The sequence below is a fragment of the Arvicanthis niloticus genome, chromosome 3 (assembly GCF_011762505.2).
Source record: "Arvicanthis niloticus isolate mArvNil1 chromosome 3, mArvNil1.pat.X, whole genome shotgun sequence".
Taxonomy (NCBI): domain Eukaryota; kingdom Metazoa; phylum Chordata; class Mammalia; order Rodentia; family Muridae; genus Arvicanthis; species Arvicanthis niloticus.
In genome coordinates, this window is record NC_047660.1 from 71796665 (window position 1) to 71821749 (window position 25085).

At 43.9% G+C, this 25085-nt stretch overlaps 1 pseudogene; it reads left to right on the forward strand.

The window, feature by feature from the left end:
- The first annotated feature begins 14645 nt into the window (after positions 1-14645).
- Positions 14646-15112, forward strand: LOC117704985 (large ribosomal subunit protein eL21 pseudogene; annotated as a pseudogene).
- Positions 15113-25085: the final 9973 nt, after the last annotated feature.

A 25085-nucleotide genomic window follows, 5' to 3' on the forward strand; every position in this document is an offset into this window, starting at 1 on the left:
TTTGAACGTAGTCTTGTACCAGCGTTCATCCAGGGAGCTTTTAAGCCTTCAGCTTTGGACTGGGATTACATACTGGTCTCTCTCATGCTGGGGCTTCTGATTTTCTGCACTAAGCAAATGTCCTGTCTCTCTGCCCTACAGATGACCATTGTGGGACTTTTCAAGTACTGGGATCAGGTGACCCAATCAAATAAAACTTCTCATCTTATATCCCAATGATCCTAGTTTCTCAGAACGCTAATATTCTCTTTCTTACCCTCTCTCCCTCCCCCTTCTCATCTCCATCTCTGTCTCCCTCTCTCCCTTCATTCTCCAAAACCTTTCCACCCTGGCTTGGGGCTTCTCCGGGCACACTAGTCTTGAGATGATTATGTTTTCTACATGGTTACTTCTAACTCCCAGAGAAACAACTAGACTACTAGCCGAACTGGTCCAACATAATTGCTACCATATTCCACTGAACGGAGCAGTCCCAGGACTGACTCGATTCAGAATTCAGGTTCAGGAGAAACAGACTCCACATTTTGATGAGAAAGGGCAACTTGTAGCCAAAGAAGAGTGCACAGGATTGGAGACACCATGTCCTCCACATTCTGTAGATGTGGCCCATCCCCACCCTTCTATTCCAGTGGTTTACAGCTGTCCCATATGCAAAATATGTTTGCTTCAAGCCCAAGATTCCTAAAGTCTCCCTCTGTGCAATGTGTACTCTCGATAACTCAGGATCCCTTCCTCTAAACAAGATCTGGGTGTGGGTGCATTTCTCCAGGCCTGTACCAGTTATGTTCCTGTTGCTGTGATAAAATCCCATGACCAAAAGCAACTCACAGACGAGAGCATTCATTTTGGCTTCTGGTTCCAGAGTACAAGAGTCCATCGTGGTGGGTATGGCAGCAAGTGAGAGAAGCCAGAAACCGAAGTGTTGTCTTCTCAACCCATCTAACACACGCCTTGGGTTTCCTTTAATTGGATCATCATTGTTCATAAGCTGCCAGACACTCCAGGGAGCATGATAGTATCCAGAAGTAAGGTCACACCAAATGGGAAAAGACAGAAGAGCAGTGGGAGGAAACCCTGAGCCTGCATCCTTCGTATTTCTAGTAGTTGCCTGCCTGTCAGTGCCAAACGCGTGGGGCGGGGAAGAGTCTAGAAACAAAGAGATTTAGATGGAGTTATAATCTACAAATTAAGACCTTACAAAATTTCTAAAAACTAAAACGTTATGGGGACTATTCAAATATGTGTGATATGAACTTCTGAAAACATATAAGAAAATATAACATAGTTTATTTTTCAGGATTATCACTTTGATAATACATCAGATAGTAAATTATTTCTGCAAACATCAGTGCCCACTTCTTGAGTACAACTTAACCTGCTTCCTCACGGATAGGAATGTGACTGGAAAGGGGTGAGAGAGAATTACAGGTGAACGGATGATGTACTTCAGCCGCTTGGGTAATATTTTAAAGCCCACTAGAATGTAAGTACAACATTAATTCATGAGAATGGTTTCTATAAGAGAGAAGTAAATAAAAACTTCTTCTCCCAAAGGTTATTCTGGAATTCTGAAACTAGAAAGGACAACAAAAATAATCGTACCAACCACTTTCCAGATGAGGAAATTTAGGTTAAAGAAGCCTTTCAGGGACTGGAGAGATGGCTCAGTGGTTAAGAGCACTGACTGCTCTTCCAGAGGTCCTGAGTTCAATTCCCAGCAACCACGTGGCAGCTCACAATCATCTGTAATGGGACCTGTTGCCGTCGTCTGGTGTGTCTGAAGACAGCTACAGTGCACTCCTATACATAAAATAAATGATTATTTTTTTTAATTACTTAAAAAAAAGAAGTCCTCCACCGAAGATCATAGATGGATAAGAAAATGTCACCAGACCGTCAGTGTCCAACATCCAGCAGACTCCTTCTCCATTACATAACTGCTTCCTTATCCCAGTGACACTAAACAACTTGATGGTGAGGTCTCCTGAAATGTGTACGGAGAAACTCAGTGTTCCCTTCTCTGGCTTTGCTGAAGCACAGGTAACGTGGACATTATCGAAACGTCCAGTCTCCCCAGAGGGATTGTCAACTTGGAAGAACACTGATACACACACCTTCCTGAGATGCTCAGTGAAGAGATGGAATTATTCTTGCTGGTATTGTGGCTGAGCAACGGTGGGGCAATGGTATATTAGTCAGCAAAGGATAAATCATGGCTGTCATTTCTTTTCTGTTTTCCCCCCTTAAAGGGCAAATCATTTTTTGCATGCATAAACTTCAGGTGATCGGCTGAAACTGGTTGTTTTTCACCCTCCTGGTCATAAGCTTGCTCCCCAAGTGGGGACCCCAGTTTAAAATACCTCTGACATGGAAGCTACCAGTGGTATGAAATATTCCATGAAGCTAATCCAATCTCTCCCTTTTCTTGAGTTCTCTATTATCCTCACGTCTGATATAACCACAAATAGCTTTTTAAACTGGACCAGGTATAGAAAACAGCCAGAAAACCAGGAGGATAAAAAAAAAAAAACTGGACGAGCTCACCGTCCACATGCTTTATCTTCCAAGAGCAACAACTAAATTTTAATATTCAACAACTTCGGCTAACTGTCTCCACGGCTTTTGTTAACCTCAGTGAATTCTGGGCCAATTAACTTACCACAAACAGGACACCAAGGGAAGGACCCCATAGAGAAGACCCTGTCCTGTATCACCATACCCAAGCAATTTGGGCTTGATACCAAAAGTGAGAGCCAATAGAAAAAAGAGTTCACAGGCATTGAGAACCATGTTTTAGTCTAAGATCTTCCATCTTTGTGAGACATGGCAGGATCCTGGTCTCTTCTTGTCATCATCTAGCCTGGCAACCAAATGCTAAATAGCCCATTTATGCTATAAGACAGATAGTGAATAGCCACATTATTCCCTCTGCCCCTGCAGGGCCATGGTATGATATCAGAATGTCAAAGTGGATCTGAAAAGAGCTTTGTGCAAGATGAAACAAGACTCTAAAGATAGCAGAGCAGCTGAATCACTTAGGATGTGGCCGCAAATAGTGCCACACCAAGCATGCTGGGCATAACCGGTGCCAGAAACTCTCAGGAAATCTCTGGCTGGCTAACAGCGGGCAGGTGGGTACACCGGAATCAAGTCCTCCTCACCACGAAGGTTAGGGAGCTAAAAAGAAGAAATCCAATTCATAAATCATAAAAAGGGATATTTTAATTTATTATTTTAATAAAATTGTTTCATAGGACATGGCACTTTTCCCCGGACAGGTGCACAGTAATTTTTTCTTTAATATTAAATCTTCAGAGAATCACACGATAAATGGCAGTCTGGAAACAACCTCTGTGCCCTGGCAGAATTTGAGACAAAACTATTTTTCCCCTTCTGTAAACCTTCTGTCAGTGAGAAGGACAGCCCTGCCAGGCTGAGGAGCCCAACCTGGAGGCGACGAGACTCCCACTTAGACCAGGGCGACCTGCCAAGACTTCCAAGGCCAAATCGGAAACAACCACATTGACTTCATTAAAACGACCAAGTGATCAAAGGCACCCAAGCCTTCACACAGGCAAAAAATTAATCTGTTTAGTACTTGGCTAAATTCTCAACTGTTGAAGTAAATCTGAAATGAAATTCATCAAATTCCCCTCTTCCTGTGGAAAAATCCCTTCAGTTCCTCAGAGTGGCCACAAGATGGCAGAAGCGCTCTTTGCGTTTAGTGAATGGACTGGGCAGCTGCAGCAGCTTCCTTCCCGAATTAACGTGACCGCATAGATGCAAGTAAACTAAAGAAGCAAAGTGTGAATATTAAATACATTGGGCACGGGGTAGAGGAGAGGTGGCTGGAACAGAAAGGTCGGATGGGTAACGGGAGGGACAGCTGACACTAAGGACTATTTAAGGGGTCATATGAAAACCCCTTGCAGTAGAAGCTTGCTAAAATATATGCATATGTGATCTAAACGAAATCTCCAAATAATAGGAGAGACAAAGCCTCAGCTGAACATCTCTTGTCAACAAAGGACGCTTCTACTACAAGAAATGGGTTAGATCTAATTGAATTTTTGGCCAAAAGGGACCCATGGGAACCCCCAAACAACCTAAGTTATTGTGAAGGCTATTGGTTGGTCCCCACAAACTGACAGTAAAGACAACACCCACACAATTCACTGAACACAGAGAAGTCGATCTGGTTCCTCCCTGGAGTCTTTGCCCCTAGGGACTAGTGTTCTTGGTGCTTGAAAGCACTCTGCATGCCAACAAAGCAGAAAGGTAAACAGGAACCCAGCTATAAACCCTGCCATCTACTGTGGTGATCTGCCTGTATGATCCAGCAGTAACATGTGAGTAGCCAGTTCACTCTCTGATCGGACTTAAGGCTCACTCCATGAGATGGAACCTGTGCCTGACACTGGGTGGTCAAAAGCCTGAGACTAAAACAGGCCAGGAACTCAGGGGAAAGCCAAATACTACTACCGCCTTGCACAAAGCACATGACATAAAATGTGCTTTTTTGCTAAAATACTTGCTGAGCAATACAGTGACTCATAATGGCATTCTGCTAGGCTCTTAGATGGCCTTGCTTGGCCATCATCAGAGACGCCTCCTCTGCAGGAGATGGGAACAAACGCAGAGACCCTCTGCTAGACAATGTGCAGAGAGTGAGAGACCTTGGAACACTCAGTCCTAAATGAAGTATCTCCATCAAGTCCCTCCTCCCAGAGCTCAGGGGACTCTGCAGAAGAAGTGGAACAGATTGTGAGAGCAGGAGGTGGGGACACCAAAGCAGCAAGGCTTTCTAAACACAGCAGAGCCTGGGCGCGCACACCACACACACACACACACACACACACACACACACACACACACACACAAGGCTGCCGCAGTATGCTCGGGGCCTGCACCGGACTGTGCCAGATGAGATCCCAGTGTTGAGAGAAGTGAACACATACACCCATCCCTAACTCAGAGGCTCTCTCCAATTGATAATCACTCAAAAACTTAAAATTAAAAATGTGTTGTCGCCAGCAGAGTATCACTAGGGATACAAACTGCTCTTAAGGGCAGGTCCCGTCCCCGGCAGTAGATGGCTAAGAGAAAACGAATCCAACAGCATCTTGTGGCATGTTTGTATCACAATGTTTTGTCAGACTTTTTTTTTTTTTTTTGTACGAATCCTTTGCTTATATATTATGGCTTTTGGTCTTGTGTTTTTATGGGATTTTTGTGTGTGTGCCCCCCCCACACACACACACACGTGCATACTTGTGTCTGTATCTATATGTGTTTCTTAGGCTCCTTGTTTTGTCCTATTACAGTTTGGTTTTGCTTTATCTTATTTTATTATAATTATTTACATGCCTGTTTCATCTCTAAGGAGACAGAAAAAGGGTGGCTGTACACTCAGAAAAAGGGAAAGTGAGAAGAATCTTGGAGGAGTTGCAGGAAGAAAAACCATAATCAGAATATGTTGTATGAAAAAAAACAAAAGAAAAAAATGAAAATATATTTTCAGGCTATCAGGACTACATTCAAGTATGACTAAATCTAATCACACTTAGCAATCTCCTCTCTGTCTCTGTCTCTGTCTCTGTCTCTCTCTCGTGTGTGTGTGTGTGTGTGTGTGTGTGTGTGTGTGTGTGTGTTTATGTGAGGGAGTTCATGCTTCTGAATGTGTACTTGTATTCATGTAGAGGCCAGAGGACAAGCTTGTGTGTCCTTCCTCGGGAACTATACACCTTGCTTTATGAAACAGTTTCTCCCTGGACTAGAACTTGCTAAGCAGGCTAGGCTATCTGACCACAGAAACCCAGATCCACCTGCCCTGAGACTAAAAGCACACGCCACCACACCCATCATTTTATGTGGGTTCTGAGGATTGAACACAGCTTGTCATGCTTGCTTGACATGCTTGCACAGCCTGCCATGCTTGCACAGCTCTATATGCTTGCACACTCATCAGGCTTGTACACTCACCAGGCTTGCCCAGCTCACACTTTACTGGCTGAGCTGTCTCTGCACCCAAACAGTCTTTCTGAATAAAGAATGGGAAAACCAAAAGACTAGTCTTGGCTAGCAATGGAAAGACTTATGGCATACATACCTTTCATGCCCTCCAAGATTCCACTTCTCCCACCCAGCCACACCCTTACCTGCCTTCGTTTTGTTATTCCTTAAAGGCTTATGTACCGCCTGAGTCATATAAAACCTGTGACCTTGTCAATAAGTGAAGAACAGGAAACCTGCCCGTAGCCAGCCTTCTCACCCCTGACCAATCTTCAAAGCCTGAAGATCAAGTTCTTCTGCCCTGAGCACTGTGACCACGTGTTCCTGTTGGACAAGCTGAAGCCAGTGTCCCGTCTCAGAGTCTTGCATTTCCTGGGAGGGCATGTAAAATATTGATGCATTCCAGCGTGAGAATCAAAACTCATTAAAAATACATCGAAATTCATGAAATGTCCTCACTGTTTATCTCATGAAGTGAAAACATCTGATCCAACGGGATCAGGGGAGAGGAACAGATACTTTTTTGTACCTCCAATTTCACACACACTGGTACAAAATCAATCAATAGCTGCAGGAAGGTGCATAGCCCAAGATTCCCTTCTCAACAGTAAGAAATCCAATCCAGCTCTACATGGCACTCAGCATAGCTTATAAAATCCAAAGTTCCTAAATTATGTATTTCAATAGTAATCCTTCACAAAATTAATAGGAAGTGCTACGTTAGGACAAATGACCTTCAATCAAATCCAGATGCTCAACCCACACTAGGTAAAAATTTATGAACAATTAAAAGCAGCACTGGCTCTTTCCTCCAGTGTTCTCTGAGCACAGAATGTAAACACTCAGGAAGGAGGAGTGGTGTGTGTGGTAGCCTGAGTCCCAGCTGTGTGTATACTGAGATTCTGACATATCTGAGCTTGGAAGCAGAGCTGGGTGGTACAGGATGGACAGAGGAGCCCCCTGAGACAGGCTGACCACAAAGAGACAGGGAAAAACTGGTTCAAGCCCAGCGCTGGAGGTGAGATGCAGTTGTCCACAGAGAATAGTGCCACTGCTCAGCTTGTCAGCCAGCATCCATCACAGACGCAGATCTGAGTCCAAGATGATGGAGGAAAGGTTGAAACATCTCAAGGTTATTGACCTCCTTGGTGACGGCCCCATCAGTAGTAGAGGCAATAATAAAAATGTTACCATGTCAGTTTGGAAGTTTGGCAATGTCCAATGTGTGTGTGTGTGGGGGGGGGGGGGGTAGGGGGGAGAGACGAGCTTGCAGTGAGAGAGAAAAGGAAAGAGAGGGAGGGGACCAAAATGTCTGGATTATATAGGGAGGAGCCTCTGGGGGAAGGGAGGCCTAGTGCCTGGCTGAAAAGGTCTGGTTTGAGGGTAGGGTTGGCCAGGTAGGGACTCGGGGATGCTTGAAGAACTTGGAGGCCAGGTCTGCTTTAATGTGTAAAATATGCACCTCAGTCCCTTGTCCCTGGGTCTAAAATCAAACAACAGGGAAGAGTTGTACACAACTGGGAAAATTGTCCACAAGTGAAGCCACACTGTAGTGATCTAGAGTAGGGAGGCCTGCTGGGGATGAGGAGATGGCTTCCTGGGGAAAGTGCTTGTCAAGCAAGTATGAAGATTCCCAGCACTCACACTGCAGTCAGGTACAGTAGCACGAGTCTATAACCCCTGCTTGGGAAGAAGATTCCTAGAGTTCAGTGATCAACCAGCCTAGCCAAGTCAGTGGAGCTCCAGGATCATGAGTGACCATGCTTCAAAAAACAAGATGGGGAATAATCAGAAAGGACACCGGATGTCAGCCTCTGGCCTCGGCATGCACATATATCCACATGCATGCATGCACATGTCCACACCAGCACACATACAATACACATACAAATACAGCGGGGGGTGGGGGAGGGGAGACTAACAGGTTTTGTGTTGTATTCAAGAAATAATGAACACATGCACAATGGTGTGCACACACACACATACAGAGAGAGAGAGAGAGAGAGAGAGAGAGAGAGAGAGAGAGAGAGACCATGTTCTCAACTTCAGAACCTGAAGATGCATCACCTTGCTTGGCAGAAAGGACTTTGTTGGTGTGATTAAATGAACGACCTAGAAATGAAGAGATTATTCTGGATAACTCAGGCAGGCCTGAGGTAAGCCATCACCAAGGTACTTACTAGAATCAGAGGCAATGGAAAGACGAAAACATACACCAGAGACAGCTCTGAAGACAGGACATTGCTGGCTTTGAAGATAAGGAGTGAGCCTTCAAGCCGAGAACTGCAACCTCTAGCAGCTGCAGTCGTCTCCTAAAGGCTTTGGTCAGGAGCAGGTCTACCTACTTGAGACTTTTAGTCTCCACATTATGAGATAGTAGCTGGGTCATTGCAAATCACTGATGTGTGGTGGGTTGTCACAGCAAACCCATAGGGATACACTCTTCTGAGAGCCTTCAGAGCCACTGAAGGGTTCATTCTCAGTCAGTGGTGCAGTCTGAGTACGGTAGACCAGACCCCACCCCACATTTCCTTGGCAAAATACTACCTTAGCTCTCAGTTTGAGCTATCACTTAAGTTACAAATACTTAAGACCCAAACGCCACACGTTATTTTGCTATCCTTTCCTCCTTTTTCCCTCGGCACCCCAGGGGATATCACAGACGTGTGGGAGAGAACTCTTGATCTGTCTGTAGTTGAACCCTCAACCATTTATATCTTCTGGATCCCAGTAAGGACTTAACAGTTCTAAGTCATTTGCTCTAAATTTTAGTTCAATCCTTAAATGTGTGTGGCATATGTTACCACTACAGAACACACGACTGTCACTGATCAGGGCAACCATCAAGGCTGGTGTGGATATCCACAGGCTATGCAGAACTGGCCCCACCCCTCATTGGCTGTGGTGCTCTGGAGCTAGTCTCACCTCTCACTGATAACAGCACTCAGGAGACCAGGTCCTCCACCTCATCTGGGAAGCACCATTGAGCTGGACCTGCACCCTTGCCACCCTATCTCCTAAATAAACCCCACTTGGAACCATTTGATCTGGTGTGGTCTGTTCTAAGCCACACGCACACAGATATCGGTGCATTTGGGCTGAGACTGAAGACTTCAGGACCACCATGCAGTTGCTGGCAGCCGTAGCTGCTGGCTGCTGTGTCCGTGCAGGACTGATGCCACGTGGCCTGCTGCTGCCACCGCCACTACCGCCACTGCTATACCATGTAGATTCCATCCACAGCTACCTGCCCTCACCAACCCTGTGGATTTCCGCCACTGCAAACCAACTCCACCCACTGCTACGAGGCTCAGGGAACTTCCACCACGTGAGCTGTGTCACTGCGGCCCCCACGTGGTGCTCTGCCACGTGGGCTAGGCAGCCAGACAGGCCTACACAGACCTCACGGTTCCACCTTTCCTGATACCAGACTGCAAAAGCCTGCAAACACACACTGGCATATTGATTGGTAAGGAGCTTCCAATTGGTGGGAGGGACCCTAAATGCTCAGATAGCGCCTGGCCAGCCTTTCCTGGGAGGAGGGGTTGGCGTTTCAATGCCCCAGTCCATATGACTGGCCTCCTGGCTTACCTATGACTTAGGACTTAGGCCATTGAGTGACTTCCCTCCTCGAAAGCAGTTCATAAACACCCCAAGCTCTTGCAGCAGCCGATAGATCCCTGGTACCACGTTGACCTGCATTCTGCCGATCTCCGGAAATTAGCCACAGCTGGGGCCCCTAGATATTCTCGTGACGACCTGATATCTAGGCTGCCTGCCTGATCCATTACCGACTTTTCTCTCAGGACACTGATATGAATAGTTTGGTAACAGCCCCCCCCCATCACCCAATGGGTGCTAAATTATCTTCGACTGTACCCCCAGACACCCCACTGGGTTGTCTCCTGAAAAACTTCAAATCTCTAAAATTAACACCTGATTCTGAGACCTTCCAAACTGATACACCTCTGCAATAAGGTCTGGATTCGGTATCCTCTAGATAATGGTTCAAAATGGCCACCTAACGGCATGCTAGACCCAATCATTTTAAAGGCTCTTCATACATACAGCAGTCTGGTAAATGGAAAGAGGTTCCCTACATCCAAGCATTCATCTACCTTCGCTCTAATCCCCCCATGTGTTCTGCCTGTTCCCCACCCCAGCTTCTCTTAGCCATGAAACCTACTCAACCACCGTTAGATGACACTACACCCTTAGATCCAGCTGACGAACTGCCTCCCTTCCATCGAAGATCTGTTTCCATATTGCGGAAAACCCAAACTGTTGCCTCAGTTTCTTCTTCTCACCAGGATACCTCAGAGTCTACTAGCCCGACCACTCTAGACCCCTCCCCTCCTTCTGTGCCAGCTGCAGGCCACTCTAATCGCCCTGCATTGGCACCAACCTTTACCCCTCCTATCACACATTCTAAGGCCACAGTCAAACCTCCAATTCCTTCTCCTCCAGGGACATCTAAGCCAGCATCTGTCCTTCCTCTAAGGAAAGTGTCTGGAGATGATGGTCTGGGCAGAGGACATGTCCTTTTCTCACTGAGTGAACTTTCTCAAATAGAGAGCAGACTGGGTTCCTATACCTCTGACTCCTCTGCCTTTATTAAAGAGTTCCAGTACATCACTCAATCTTATAGCTTGACTTTCCATGATGTGCATATGATTCTCACTAACAATTTACTTCCTGATGAACGCAGGGGAGTTTGGGCAGAGACAAAAACCCATGCAGATCAGATTCATCAGACAGACAGAACATATTCAATTGAATCTGAGGCAGTTCCTGACCAGGATCCTCAGTGGAATTATAATTCCACAGGTGGTATCTTAGCTAGAGATAGATTTATAACATGTCTTTTGGCAGGCCTAAGAAAGGCAGCCTTAAAGGCAGTAAACTTTGAGAAACTCCAAGAGGTTGTCCAGGACAAACAGGAAAACCGGTCTCTGTTGGGAGCCGACTTTAGTAGAAAGTGGCTAGATCAACTTTGCAGCCATCTGGAACCATATACCCTGATGAAAGACTTGGTTGTCAAAAGCCTATAACAGCTGAAGCACACTCTGATAAATATATTGTTTATCCCACATAGCTTGTTTTGCTGTTTAGTGACCTCAGCTGTATGGTGCACGTGGTAAAATGTTTTCACCTGTGTTCTCCTGCTTGTGTATATAAATACCTCAGAATTCCCTTCAAGAAGGGAGACTTAAGAAAATAGAAGAGACTGAATCACACCCTGTCTTGTCTCCATTCTTCGAGTCTCTTGCCCCAAGAGCCACACTCTCTCTCTTGACCAGAGCACTTTGCACCAAAGTGTTGAGGCAGAGTGTGGGCCTCAACAGGTCTCAGTTTTTAGGACGCCTTACAAAGGCTTTGTTGCAGTATACTAATCTGGACCCTGAAAACCCAGAAGGTAAGCAACTTCTGATGACCTATTTTTTCCCAGAGCTACCCCAACATAAAAGCTAAACTCAGGAGATTAGAAAAGGGACCCCTAACTCCACAGGCAGAAGTGTTGGTGCTGGCCTTCAAGATGTACCATGAGAGAGATGAGAAAGCCCGAAAACAGAAATATGACATGCTGGCAAAGGCTATCCGACCAGCCTCAGCCGCTACCCCAGACTCCTGGTCTTTGAAGGCTTAGGGACCACCAGGCTCCTGCTATAAATGTGGTCAACAAGGTCATTGGGCTAAGGCTTGCCCCAACCGCAGGAAGCCAAGGGGACCATGTCCTAGGTGCCATCAGAAGAGACATTGGGCTGTCTATTGCCCTCATGTTGCCCAGAACAGAGGGACATCGCTCCCAGAAAACTCTTCAGCTGACCTTCTAGGATTGGCTGTGGAGGACTGATGGGGCCAGAGCTCTCTCGACCCAACCATGCCCATCACTAGCAGGGAGCCCCAGGTAGGTATTATAGTATGTGGAAGACCCATCTCCTTCCTCTTGGACACTGGGGCCACTTACTAGGTCCTGACAGAGATTTGGGGACCCACCTCACCTTCACGTTTTCCTATTGTCAGGGTAGGAGGACAACCTTACCTTCCTCACCTGACCTCTCCACTTAGTGGCACTTTTAGGGGTATACCTCTCACCCATTCCTTTTTGGTAGTGCCTACATGTCCTTTTGGGAAGGGATATTTTAGCTAAGTTGGGAGCCTATTTCCTTTGCTCCCCCAATTTGCCTAAACCCAAGCTCACCAGCAGTTCCTCTGCTCCTTCTTCTAGCCAGTCAACCTACTAACACTAACATGGTATTTCCCTTACCAGCTTCTCAGGTGGACCCTGAGTTTTGGACGTCCAGAACCCCTCTGTTGCTAAATATCATTCTCCTGTTGTCATCCAGTTACTGGACTCTACCAGGTACATCACCCAAGCTCAATACCTCTCTCTCCAGAGCCTCAGAGGACTCAAGCCTATCATTTCTGACCTCTTAAGGAAAAAACTCCTTCACCCCACCTCTTCCCCCTTTAACGCTCCTATACTAGCAGTAAAAAAACCTAATGGTACCTATCGCCTGGTTCAAGACCTCAGACGCATCAATTCTGCAGTGGTTCCCCTCCATCCTGTTGTGGCTAACCCTTACATACTTCTTTCTACTATCCCCTCAGGGATTTCTCATTTTTTAGTCCTAGATCTCAAGGACGCATTTTTCTTTATCCCTCTAGACACCTGTCACAGGACATATTTGCCTTTACCTGGACAGATCCTGACTCCCACTTTTCTACCCAACTTACCTAGACTGCTCTACCTCATGGATTCCAGGACAGCCCTCACCTATTTGGCCAGGCCCTGGCTTCTGACTTGCTCTCTTTATCTCTCCCTAGATCTAAGATTGTACTTTACTGTTGAGGACTGCACTCTCCACACTTGGCGGCCCCACGCTTTGGGAGCCACTAATGTTGCTGTCCACACTGCCCCACGTTTTGGGGCTAGGTGCTCTGGTCAAGAGAGAGAGAGAGAGTGGGGATGCAGGGCCAAGAGACACGAAGAACGGAGACAAACCAGAGTGTGTAGTCAAGTCTGGTTACTCCTTTATTTCCCCTATTGACTCTACTACAAGAAAATCCTGGGTATTGATAAGCACAAGCAGAACATAGGTGAAAACATTCTACCACATGCACCATGCAGCTGGGGGCACTAAACAGCAAAACAAGCTATGTGGGATAAACAAGATGTTTGTCAGAGTGTGCTCAGCTGTTGTAGGCTGTTGAAAAACAAGTCTCTATCAGAGTATATGGTTCCAGATGGCTGCAAAGATAATGTAGTCGCTTTCTGCTAAAAGTCGGCTCCCAACACTTTACGTAGGTGATGTCCCTCTCTGCAGCCCCTCTCTAGAGATTAGCCAAGTTGACACCACTGCTCTTCTAAACTTCCTTTCCAGTCAAGGCTATAGGGTCTCACCTTCTAAAGTCCAATTGTCCACTCCTCAGGTCACCTATTTGGGACTAACAATCACCCCAACCCACAAGGCTATTTCCTTAGATAGAATCTGATTTGGTCTCTAACTGTTACTTCTACAAAGGCAGAGATTTTATCATTCCTAGGAATAACTAGTTTTTTATTTTCTTGGGTTCCTTCCTTTTCCCTACTTTCTCACCGCAAGACACTCTTTTCTACATACAAGACCCGCAGGATTCCAGCTGTGGTGCTTCAGAACTGACAAGGGGGCCAGATGTCCTGACAGCTAAAGAAGATGGTCTTTGCTGTTCCTCCAAGAAGAATGCTGTTTTTAGGGAAATGTGAAACCTCCAGTTCTGAGATTTTTAAAAAACCCATATAAAAGCAGATGCCCTCTTTTGTAACACCCTTTCTAGTCATCCTCCTGGTATTATTTCTAACCAAACTATTAATCAGTTCCTGTTAGAGGATTACCAGCCACTGTCCACAGAGGAACCTGATGCACACATCTACCAAGTGGACTCCGATGGTGAAAGCCAGCTACACCCCAAAATGGACTGACTACACCCCTACACAGCACTCCAACTCCCCTTTCACCATCGGCTTCCCCTCCCCCCTTTTCTTCTCTTTATAATAAGAAGAAAGGGAGGTATGTTGGTATCAGGCTTCGAACCCAGTGACATCACATCTAGGTGACCATCGTTGCCAAGGCAACCGCCATACATTCTCAGAATCCACCTGGCTACCTTCCACCTTTACATGGGAGAGGCTACATCACCGCCCATATAAAACAGGCAGAACCCCCTGACCTCGATCTTTTCTTCCATCTCTATCTTCTTCCTCTTCCCCATCTTTGCCCTATCTCCTGAATAAACCCCACATGGAACCGTTTGGTCTGGTGTGGTCTGTTCTAAGCCCTGCGAGGATGTATATCAGCCACCAAGCCAGGCATCAAGCTAGAATGAAGAAAGGACTGACATCTGCTCTGCCCCTGACTGATACAAAAACACCACTACCACCAAGGTGTCTCTTTGCTTGTTGCTAGGGAAGCATTCCGTTATTACATATCCTCCGTTATTACATATCCACATATTTAATAAATATAATTTATTAAAATATGTGGCGATTCATGATTCCTGGGTGAAGAAGTTAAAATGATGCTTGTGATTTAAACTCTGAAAAACCCGCCCTTCCCTTTCAGCCACGGCAGGCATCTCCATAACTCATCAAGATGACCAACACAAAGGGAAAGAGAAGGGGTGCTCACTCTGTATTCTCTAGGCCTTTTAGGAAACATGGAGTTGCTCCTTTGGCCACATACAGGTGAATCTACAAGAAGGGTGACATTGTAGACATCAAGGGAATGGGTACTGTTCAAAAAGGAATGCTCCACAAGTGTTACCACGCAAAACCGGAAGAGTCTACAATGTCACCCAGCATGCCGTGGGCATCACTGTAAACAAGCAAGTTAAGGGCGAGATTCTGGCCAAGAGCATCAGTGTGCGGACTGAGCACATTGAGCACTCGAAGAGCAGAGACAGCTTCCTGATGTGTGTGGAGAACGATGAGAAGAAAAAGGAAGCCAAAGAGAAGGGCACCTGGGTTCAACCTGCACCACGGAGAGAAGCGTGCTTCGTGAGGACTAACGGGAAGGAGCCTGAGCTGCTGAGGCCCATTCCGTACCAATTCATGGCCTAGTGTACAAAAAAGAAATATAGGACCCAGACCGGGGCAAAAAACAAACAAACAAACAAATAAAACAACAAACCCTGATCCTTGATAAGTCAGAATGTATGTTCTCATATTTACGCTTTGTTAACATTACAGGACAGTTTGTTGACAAATTGTAACTACGTATGTTCTAAACAGGGTTAAAGCATGAGACCAGCTATGCATGTTTTTATAATTGCAACTGACCCAAAATGTTACAGATTTAATGGTGTGACTTAGAAGAACACGTTTTTGCAAACTTAAGAACCAAGTTAGACAACCAGAAATCACTCTTAAGTGCTATTATAAACTGCACATTGAGTGACAGCATGTTTCCTGCGATTTAATCAAGCTGTGTCTATGAAACATGACTTTAATTCCTTCAAGGCTAATAAAATGGAAGCCCTTTCTTTACTCGGTAGGTAAAGAGCTACCAGCCGTTTCTACCATAACCTTCAAGTTTCCAGAATTTAACAGATATTTTAACTAATGAAAGTAAGATTAAGCTCTGAGTTACCATGAAAATTATTAAACTAGATTTTATTTCCATACATATTAAAATAAATTACATTCCTAAATTGTGTGCCTAAAGATAGAACTTGCCAAATAGTCAAAAGTGTTACTCATAACTGTTCACACGTGGTGTGTGAGACAGGATCCCTTCCAAAGCAAATGCTTGTCCTCCCTTTTGGACTCTGCCCTCTCTCTTGCTGTTTCCCCCCCACAAAAAAGGTGCCAAATATGTCCCCATAGAAGGAACCTTGGCCAGCGCCACCTGGTGGTCAGATTTGAATCTTTTTCTAACATACAATTTTTACCAAGAAGCTTTAACATTTAGTTTTCAGGAAAAAAAGATTCAAACCAAATTGATATGGGTCTCAATATTAGCTCTAGCAATTTTTTGTCATTACATTTTTTATCTTGAGATAATTTAAATCTTATGGTCTTTTTTTCTTATCCACATCATATGACTGTTTACAGAATAAGAAGAATAAAGACTCAAAGGGAATAAGATAATACCTTTGATTTAGCAAGCATCAGTGACTTACACCAACAAATTCCATTTCTATTACAAGAAATACATGCTTCTTCTCAGTAACTGCTTGTTATATACCAGAAACATTTGCTGTTTATCTGTGTTGCCTCAGTCAATTCTCCCAAGAAATCTATCAAGTTGATATCATTATCTACCAGTTTAACAATTAAGCCATGACTGCTAAGAAAAGGAGAATTAGTCTCTCCAAGAAATGAGCCCCCTAACTGGTTATTCAATACAAAATGGTCAGTCCTAAAATCATACATCATACATGCACAAACTATACCAAACATAATTAAGCAGGCTGTATTTCTATATTTATGCATATATATGCATAGAGAGAGAATTAAAATTAATTTTAGTATAAAAAATTTAAATTAATTAAATTAAAATTTTAATTAATTAGAATTAAAATATATAGAAAAATATATTCTATATATAGAATTAAAATTATATATATATATATATATATATATATATATATATATATATATCACTAATAGTTTGAAAGAGGTTACCAATTTGAGAAAAATTAACAGGGAGACATGAGAAAGCTTGAGGAAAACATAGGAATGAAGGAAATGATGTAAATATATTTTAATTCTTTTTATTGCAATTTTAAAAACAGAAGACAATGACTGCAAACTTAAGTGGTTGAGGATCACTTAACAAGTGAAAGAGCCAAGACTCAAACTTACGGAGCAGCAAGGCCATGGTCTTCATGAGTTTTATAACACTACTTCTACTCCAAATGTCCTTCACCTTCCAGGCGTCTGTGTTTCATTTTCCTCCTATTTCATTTAATTTTATCCTCTGAGTTTTCAATGGTACTGAATGGAACTGCTTTTCCAGAAGGGGTCTGTAAATTATTACTACTTCAGTGGTAAAAATGTACTCTGAGCATCATCTCCACTGTTGGAGTATAAATGTCTGATGGATGCAGGGTCAGGCACCAGAGCAAATCACACTGACCAGGAGAATGAGCATAGAGGATGCTGGAAGTTATGACATCACACAAATAAACTAATTAAAATCAGTTGTAGGCAATAAATTGGCATATCAGGAAGATATCTCCACAGAGACTGGGCTGCTGACCTCAAGTGGCCCTGATTCACTTAGAACTCCCTTTCTAACTATACATTTAATACTGATCAGTATCACAAATCAGAAAAAGGATCCGCCCATTGGCCTGGGAGCTTCTCCACAAGCATTTTATCTTAAGAAAGCAACACAAATGAAAGGAAAAGTAGCATGTAAGGAAACATTCTTTGACAATAACTTACGCAGATATACCTAACAATCATGGGATACTGAATACAATTGTATCATAATCTACTCAGGTCATTATGAAGATCACATGGCATAAGAAACACTAAAGACACAATGCTAATTATTTCAAAAAAAAAAAAAAAAGGAAAAAGAAACTGTATGTCTTGCATCGGGTGATTCAGCTCACCCAATACTCAAATCACCCCAGTCGCACAGCACAAGTTCCTTGCTACCCATCCCAGTGTTCTGAGTTTCCAAATGAAAGACACACACGCACACACACACACACACACACACACACACACACATCAGAAGAAAATAAGAAGACATAACAGAGGAATCCAATATAAAGCCTGGGAGTTGGGAGTTTACAGGCCTTAGTCGGAATGTAAACTCGTGACCCTGAACAAGTCTTTCATTTGTTTTTGGCTTTGGTTTTGTTGAATGTAAGGTAGAAGTAACATTTCTGTTACCCACCTCATGCTTAGAAACCTGTTGACGGTGTCTGGAAATAGGAGCATCAGTGAACATCAGCCATTAGGTGGTGGTAATGACCACTGGTGAGGGCAAGAAAATCCAGATGTGCAGGAGGGAGAAGGAGCAAGGAAGGAGTTGTCTACAAGATGCAACTGCTGGAAGAAACAGACAGGAAGTGTGTTTCCAAGTCTGTGCGTGAGTGGCTTGCAACTTGAATCCTAGGACAGTAGAGCAAGTGGTGGCATCTAGATGGATCCCACTGTCATGGAGTCTCTTGAAGATTTAGGTAATGTCTTTCAAATCAAACAACACATATTCTCTGTCAGAAATGCTTCCTTCCTAGGTGCATACAATAAAGAGGAACATATGTCAAGAAGACATGCACACAAATGCTCGCAACATCACTGAGATGCAAGCAACCTATATCACAAAAGAATTTATGGTGCAAACAGTGAAATACTACACAGTAGTGAGGATTACAGCTACTTTTATCAGCACAGACAAATATATGAGAAATACACATTTGAAGTGGAAAATCAGGTTTCAATACAAATGAGAACTAAAATGGCAATTTTATTATTTTAACAAGTGAAATAATACTGTAACTAACACAGTATTTTATGATACTGATTAAAAGGAATAAAATATTAAGCAATTAACCAAAGAGGCAAAGGAGCAATGCAATAAAAACTACAGAGCATAGATGAAAGAAATTAAATATTTTAAGACATATTCGTGATCTGGAAGACAGTACTGTTGTGGCATCGACGGCTGGGGTTGGGAATGTAGCTCAGTGGTAGGAAAGCATTTGGCTAGCATGTGTGAGTGACTGCTCCCTTTCCGTTAGGATGCCTGCAATCACAAGCAAAGTAACATTCATTGCAGAGTAACTGGAAAACCATGCATTGTTGGTAATGCAACGTGGTATAGTCTCCACAGAACCCAGAACACAGTTCCCAGAATACCATGAACAGGATTATCATGTAATCAAATGTCCTATTCTTAGAATACATTATACTTTGGATGTTATATGTCCTTTAATGGCCCATGTGAAATTCTTGGTACCCAAGATGTTCTTGGGAGGGGCTGAGGCGTCAGGACAGGTCATTGGGTACATGCCTTTCAAGGGTCCTGTGGGATCTGTTTCTTCCTTTTTCTTGCTCTGCTTCCTTGTCTATGAGGAAAGTGGGTGTGGTTCTTCTGCAGTGAGCAGCCCTTTCCAGAGTCCCTAAGAAATGGGGCCACCCAGTCTTGGAGTGGATCTCCAGAATTGTAAACAACAATTAACCTTTTTGTAAAATTAATCACATCAGATATTTCATTGTCATAATAGAAAATTAATGTATGCCAAAAATAATTTAAATCAGAGGTTCAAACATCATGTTCATATCAGCAGTGTTCACATTATCTAAAACACAGATGCATTTCAACTGTTCACTGATGGGAAAATCAAAAAGCAAAGGATGGTAAATTCATGCAATGAAATATTATTCAGCCATGAATAATAACTCCTGACATATTCTGCAGCATGGAAAAAACTGGAGGACATTATCACAAGTGATGTCACAAATAGGGAAAGGGCAAAAATGGAATGAGCCCAATTAAACATGTAGAAACTGATATTAAACTTGATCTTTAAAATGGATGGGAAATAATTAAGGTGACCACTCACACACAAAACTTAAAATAATCAAAATCATAACAACAGGAAGTAAAATGGTGGTTGCTGGCGGTGGAGATGGGGAAGTGTCATTTAGTGAGGGCAGAGTCCCACTGTTGTTATCATCATCATCATTATTTGATTATTTGGTAATCTTACATCATGCACCCCAACTGTGCTCACATCCCAGTTCTTTCCTGCCCACCCATCTCCCCAATGACCTTTCTCATTCCTGAAGAAGAGGAAGAGGAAGAGGTAGAAGAAGAAGGAGGAGGAGCAAGAGGAGGAGAGGAAGGAAGGAAGGAAGGAAGGGAGGGAGGGAGGGAGGGAGGGAGGGAGGGAGGGAGGGAAGGAGGGAGGGAGGAAGGAAGGATCACGGTCACATTCCTAGCAGCTAGTCCCTCACAGGAAGGTGAGTCTTTCTTCACCTGTATCCACTGAGTGGGGATGGAGAAGCCATCAACTGAGGAGCCTTGTGCTGCAACTGGAGAGGGCAGGGATAGCTCTCCCATGCCCATGCCACTACCTGCCTTGCTATCTCGTCCTACAAACATCAACATGCCTTCAGACTGCAAGCTAGACCATGATCATTACCATGGGCTTCTGTGGAAACACCTGTCCTGCATATCCACGAGGCCTGGGCCATATCATGACCACAGACCCATTCATGGCCCTCAGCAGCTGACAAACTGCAGACCTCAACATGGCCTCAGGTGGCTATAGTTACCACTCACAATGAGCAACCCCACTCCCACTACAGCACCAAGGACAACACCAAAGCATCAGGCAGTGGCATAGACTGCTAATGTCTGCATGGATCTCAGGCATCATAGAAGCCTGGGGCCACAACATGGACCATAGACATAGCCTCCAGTGGCATCACAGACCACTGTGGTCCTTTGAGGAGATCCAATCCAGAAAAATGGCACTTTGCCAGGAGAGCCCTGCGGCTAGATGGCAGGTTCAGGGGCTGAGTCTGCATCTGCATAGGCTCCAGTGGCAGCACACCATCCTGCAGACTTTACTGGGCAATGGCAGCTTGTTGACCTCAGCCCTCTCTCTCACCTGTCGCTGCCATCTTATCTCCAGTTCCACCCCTCTCCATAGTGAGCCCACAGCTCCAATTTTCTGTCTTTCCCACCTCTCCATCACATATTTGTTCATCCTAATGCTGGGTGGGTCCCAGGTGTCTTCTGTCTGCAGAGTCAATTGAAAGATGAAAATAATTTTGTAGACTGATAATCACACTTTATCAACATATTCGATGCCATTGAGCCAGACTTACAAATGATGATGACATTTGTGTTGTGTATCATATCACAATTTTAAAGTTGATGGAAACCACAAAGATACAGACAGCTAACATATGCACCAGCATTGACCCCTGGACACACATCCCAGACCAGTGAATACACGTTCTCACAAAAACCTGTACATCAGTGCCTGGTTCACAGGAGTCAAACTGGAAATAAGCTATGGTATGTCCATACCATAGAACCTGCTATCCATCAAACAGAATGGACTATCAATACACGGGACAATCTGGATGGTTTTCCAGATAATCACATACTAATCTGATGGTTATGCATCCTGCATAATTCCACTAATATATCATTCTTGGGATGAAAAAATATGCAAATGGAAATAAATCTGTGGTTATCAGTGGTTAGAGAAGGGTTTGTATTGAAGGAAAGTTGAAGTGGCAGTGGTAGAAGGTGGAGGTGGCATTGGAGGAGAGTGGGTGTGGCATTGGAGGAGAGTGGGTGTGGCATTGGAGGAGAGTGGGCGTGGCTTACAAGAGGGATGCTGGGGTCCTCTGGGTGATACTGAGGCTCTCTGTACATAGCTGTCTGTCTAGCATCCTGATCATAATTATGGCACTGCAATTTTTCAAGATGTCACCACCAGGAGAAAGTACTTGAAAATTTCAGGGATTTCTCTATATTACTTCTTATATACAATTATCTCAGCACTAAAAACTGTTTAAAATATTAATATCGGGGATGGTGTGCAGTCATCTTTCTTGCTGAAAAACCAGGAGGACCAGATCCCAAGAGCCATGTAAAAGAGTTGGGTGTGGTGAGCCATCATGCTCGGGAGCCTCGTGCTGGGCATGCAGGTATAGAAAGAGCCCAGGGGCTTGCTGACCAGCAAACTAACCAAATAGTCCCAGGGCCAGTGTCAGGGCTTTGTCTCAAAACTAACGTGAGAAGTGGTGAAGACACCAGATGTCAGCTTCTAGCTTTCGCACAAGTGTATAGACAAGCCCCCACATACACATATGCACACATGAGTATATTGACATGCATACACATGAACTCATATATAAAAATAAAAATAACACTATTGTAGCATTTATGGATATGTACAGGACATATTATTTTGTAATCCATACATAGTAAAAGAAAATAATATGCATAGAATATAGAAAACTGAATTTAATATGATGTTCGTCTTTGAAGAAAAAACGAAGGGCTATTTTTTGCATCATAATAAAAACCTGTTCAACTATAATAAAAATTCTTATTAAAAAGCTAGATAAAGAGGAATAGGATTGTGGAAAAGTGGAGAATAGAATTGAGGGAGCCAGAGGGGTCAAGGACACCACAAGAAGACCCACAGAGTCAACTAACCTGGGCCTATGGGGGCTCACAGAGACTGAACCACCAACCAAAGAACATGCCTGAGACTAACTGAGGCATGAGACTAACTAACTAATCTGTTACATTTGTAACAGATGTGCAGCTTGGTCTTCAGGTGGGACCCCTAACAACTGGAGCAGAGGCTATCTCTGACTCTGTTGCCTGCCGTTGGATCCGGTTGCCCTAGCTGGACAGCCTTGTTGGGCCTCAGTGGGAGAGGATGCACTTAGTCATGCTTCGACTTGATGTGCCAGAGATGCATGATACCCATGGGAGGTTTCCCCTTCTTCTCAGAAGGGGTAATGGGGAGAGAGATTCATGGGGGTGGGACTTGGAGGAGAGGAGGGAAGGGGGCTGCTTTTGGGATATAAAGTGAATAAATAAATAAATTGATAAATTATATTATTCTTTCTAGAACTCTGCCTTCCAGTGACATGGCCAGGACAAAGCAACAGAAGCTGTTGATGTAGAAAAAGGTAAGCCATTTCTAATAACAGTGGATAGAGAGATGGCTCACTAAATACATTAAGAGGAAAATTGGTGGTGGTGTTAGATTTAATGGTGCAAGTGAATAAGTATTCCATTCAATTAAACATATACAAAAAGACAATTTGCTATCACAAAATCAATGTAATTGGATCACACCACTAAAATGACTGAAGAAATTTACAGTAAAGCGGGGACATTTTGATCCCCAGACACAAAAGTGATGTTTTCCATTCTTTATTGAATAGTAGCCATTATTGTAAAAGTTTATTGTCAAATCGACAACTTTCCTGTAAAACAAACATGATAATAGCATTTACAACCACATACAGTATATTCAGTTAATAATAATGGACAAGCTCACATATGTGGAAGAAAAGACAATTTGCCAGCAAGAAACCATTCTTTATGAGATTTAGCTGAAATTACAAGATTTTAAGAAATTGGTTTGTAGAAAATGCAGAATGCAGCCATGTTTCCTGTTATGATGAACACTTATCCCTCTGGAACCATACAGCCAAGTAAATCCTTTCTTCTTTAAAGTGCTTTGGTCAAGATAAACGCTGATATGGATGTCAGGAAGTGCATGCTGACAGGATCCTGATATAGCTGTCTCCTCAGAGATCTACCAGAGTCTGACATATCCAGAGGCAGATGCTCACAGATAACCATTGATCTGATCAAGGGTTCCCAATGGAGAAGTTAGAAGACTGAAGGAGCTGAAAGGGTTTGTGGCTCCATGAGGAGAGCAACAATACCAACCAACCAGAGCTCCCCAGAGTCTAAACCACCAGCCTGGGCACACATAAGGAGAGACCCATGACTCCAGCTGTATATGTAGGGGAGGATGGCCTTGTCGGGCATAGGTGGAAGAGGAGATCCTTGGTCCCATGAAGGCTGAACACCGAGCGGGGAGGAATTCAAGGGTGGGGAGGTGGGAGTTGGGGCAGGTTGGGGCGCACCCTCATAGAAGCAGGAGGAGGGGCGATGGGATAAGGGGTTCCTGGGTGAAGGGGGAAATGGAGTAAGGGTATAAAATCTGAAATGTAAATATAATATCCAATAAAAACAATAAAGTGCTTTGGTCACTGTGTTTTATAACAGCAACAGAAAAGTACCTTCTACAAAAGGCTTTTCAAACCCTGAGGGCTTTCCTTAATTGTATCTAAAATGTTTCTGACAAGCATCACTGATTATAAACAAGGCAAAAAAAAAAAAAAAAAAAAAAAAAAAGGCAAAAAAGGGAGATGCGGGGAGCTGTCAGTGAAATGGACAAATCCTTTAAGAAAATAATAGCACTTGGGACTGGGAAGCTGACTCAGCAGTTAAGAGCACTGGCTGCCCTTGTAGAGGACCTGCATGGCAGCTCACAACCATCTGCAACTCTAGTACCAGGAGATCTGACACCTTCTTCTGGTCTCTACAAGCAAGGGTATGAATGTGAATGTGGTACACACATATGCAGGCAAAACAGCCCTAGTTATAAAATAAAATAATAATTTTAAAACTGTTTAAAAGAAAATAATCATGTTGTCAGGATCTGCCACTACATATTCAGCCTTGCAGCAGCCGACTACAGACCCTACAGTGTCCATCAAAGAACAGGACCATCTGGCAGGCATCACCTATGAAGCAGGATATTTATTCTGCTACATTGTATTCCAAGTGGAGCTCCTTGACTAGACAGCAGAAGAGGAGGTGGAGCTGGGAGAAGAAGAGAGGAAAGGGAGGGGAGAAAAAGGGGAAGAGGAGGAGAAGAAGGAGGCTCTCAGCCATGAAGAACCATGGATAGGTCGAAAGCTGACCTGGGTAACAACTCCTATCAAAAGGTTAGATATTGGGTAACAACTCTAATTGTGTGGGTATCTTATTAATTGAGCATTTCTAAATATATAAATCCTTTAGATAATCATTAAGCTTTAAGAGTCTCATTTCTCCCGGGTACTGAAAGGATGGCAGATATTGTCTGGGGTTCAACTGAGCTTTGTGGATGCAGTGCGGGGGATTGGCACAGCCATCCCCAACACTGGCGTCTCATGGGTCTAGTCGTGGTACGATTGGCCTCTGGCCGCTTCTAGCTGTGATGCACATGGCTTCTGGCCGCCTATAGTGCAGAACACGGTGGCCAGAGCTAAGCAGAGCCGCCCCACCAATTAGATAGACGGCCCGCACCATGGTGGTGTTTTTTAAATATCCCCCTACACGCCTATTATTTGGAAATTTCATATTCATGGTGCTGCCTCTAGCCCTCTCTTTTCAGTTTCTTAATCTCCACTTCCCAGTCTTATTCTCTACTCTGTTTCAGTCACTTGTGGCCACATCCTAGGCCATGTCTCTATCCATAACCTCAGACATGTCTTTATCCAGTCTCTCTGTGTCTGTCTCTCTGTC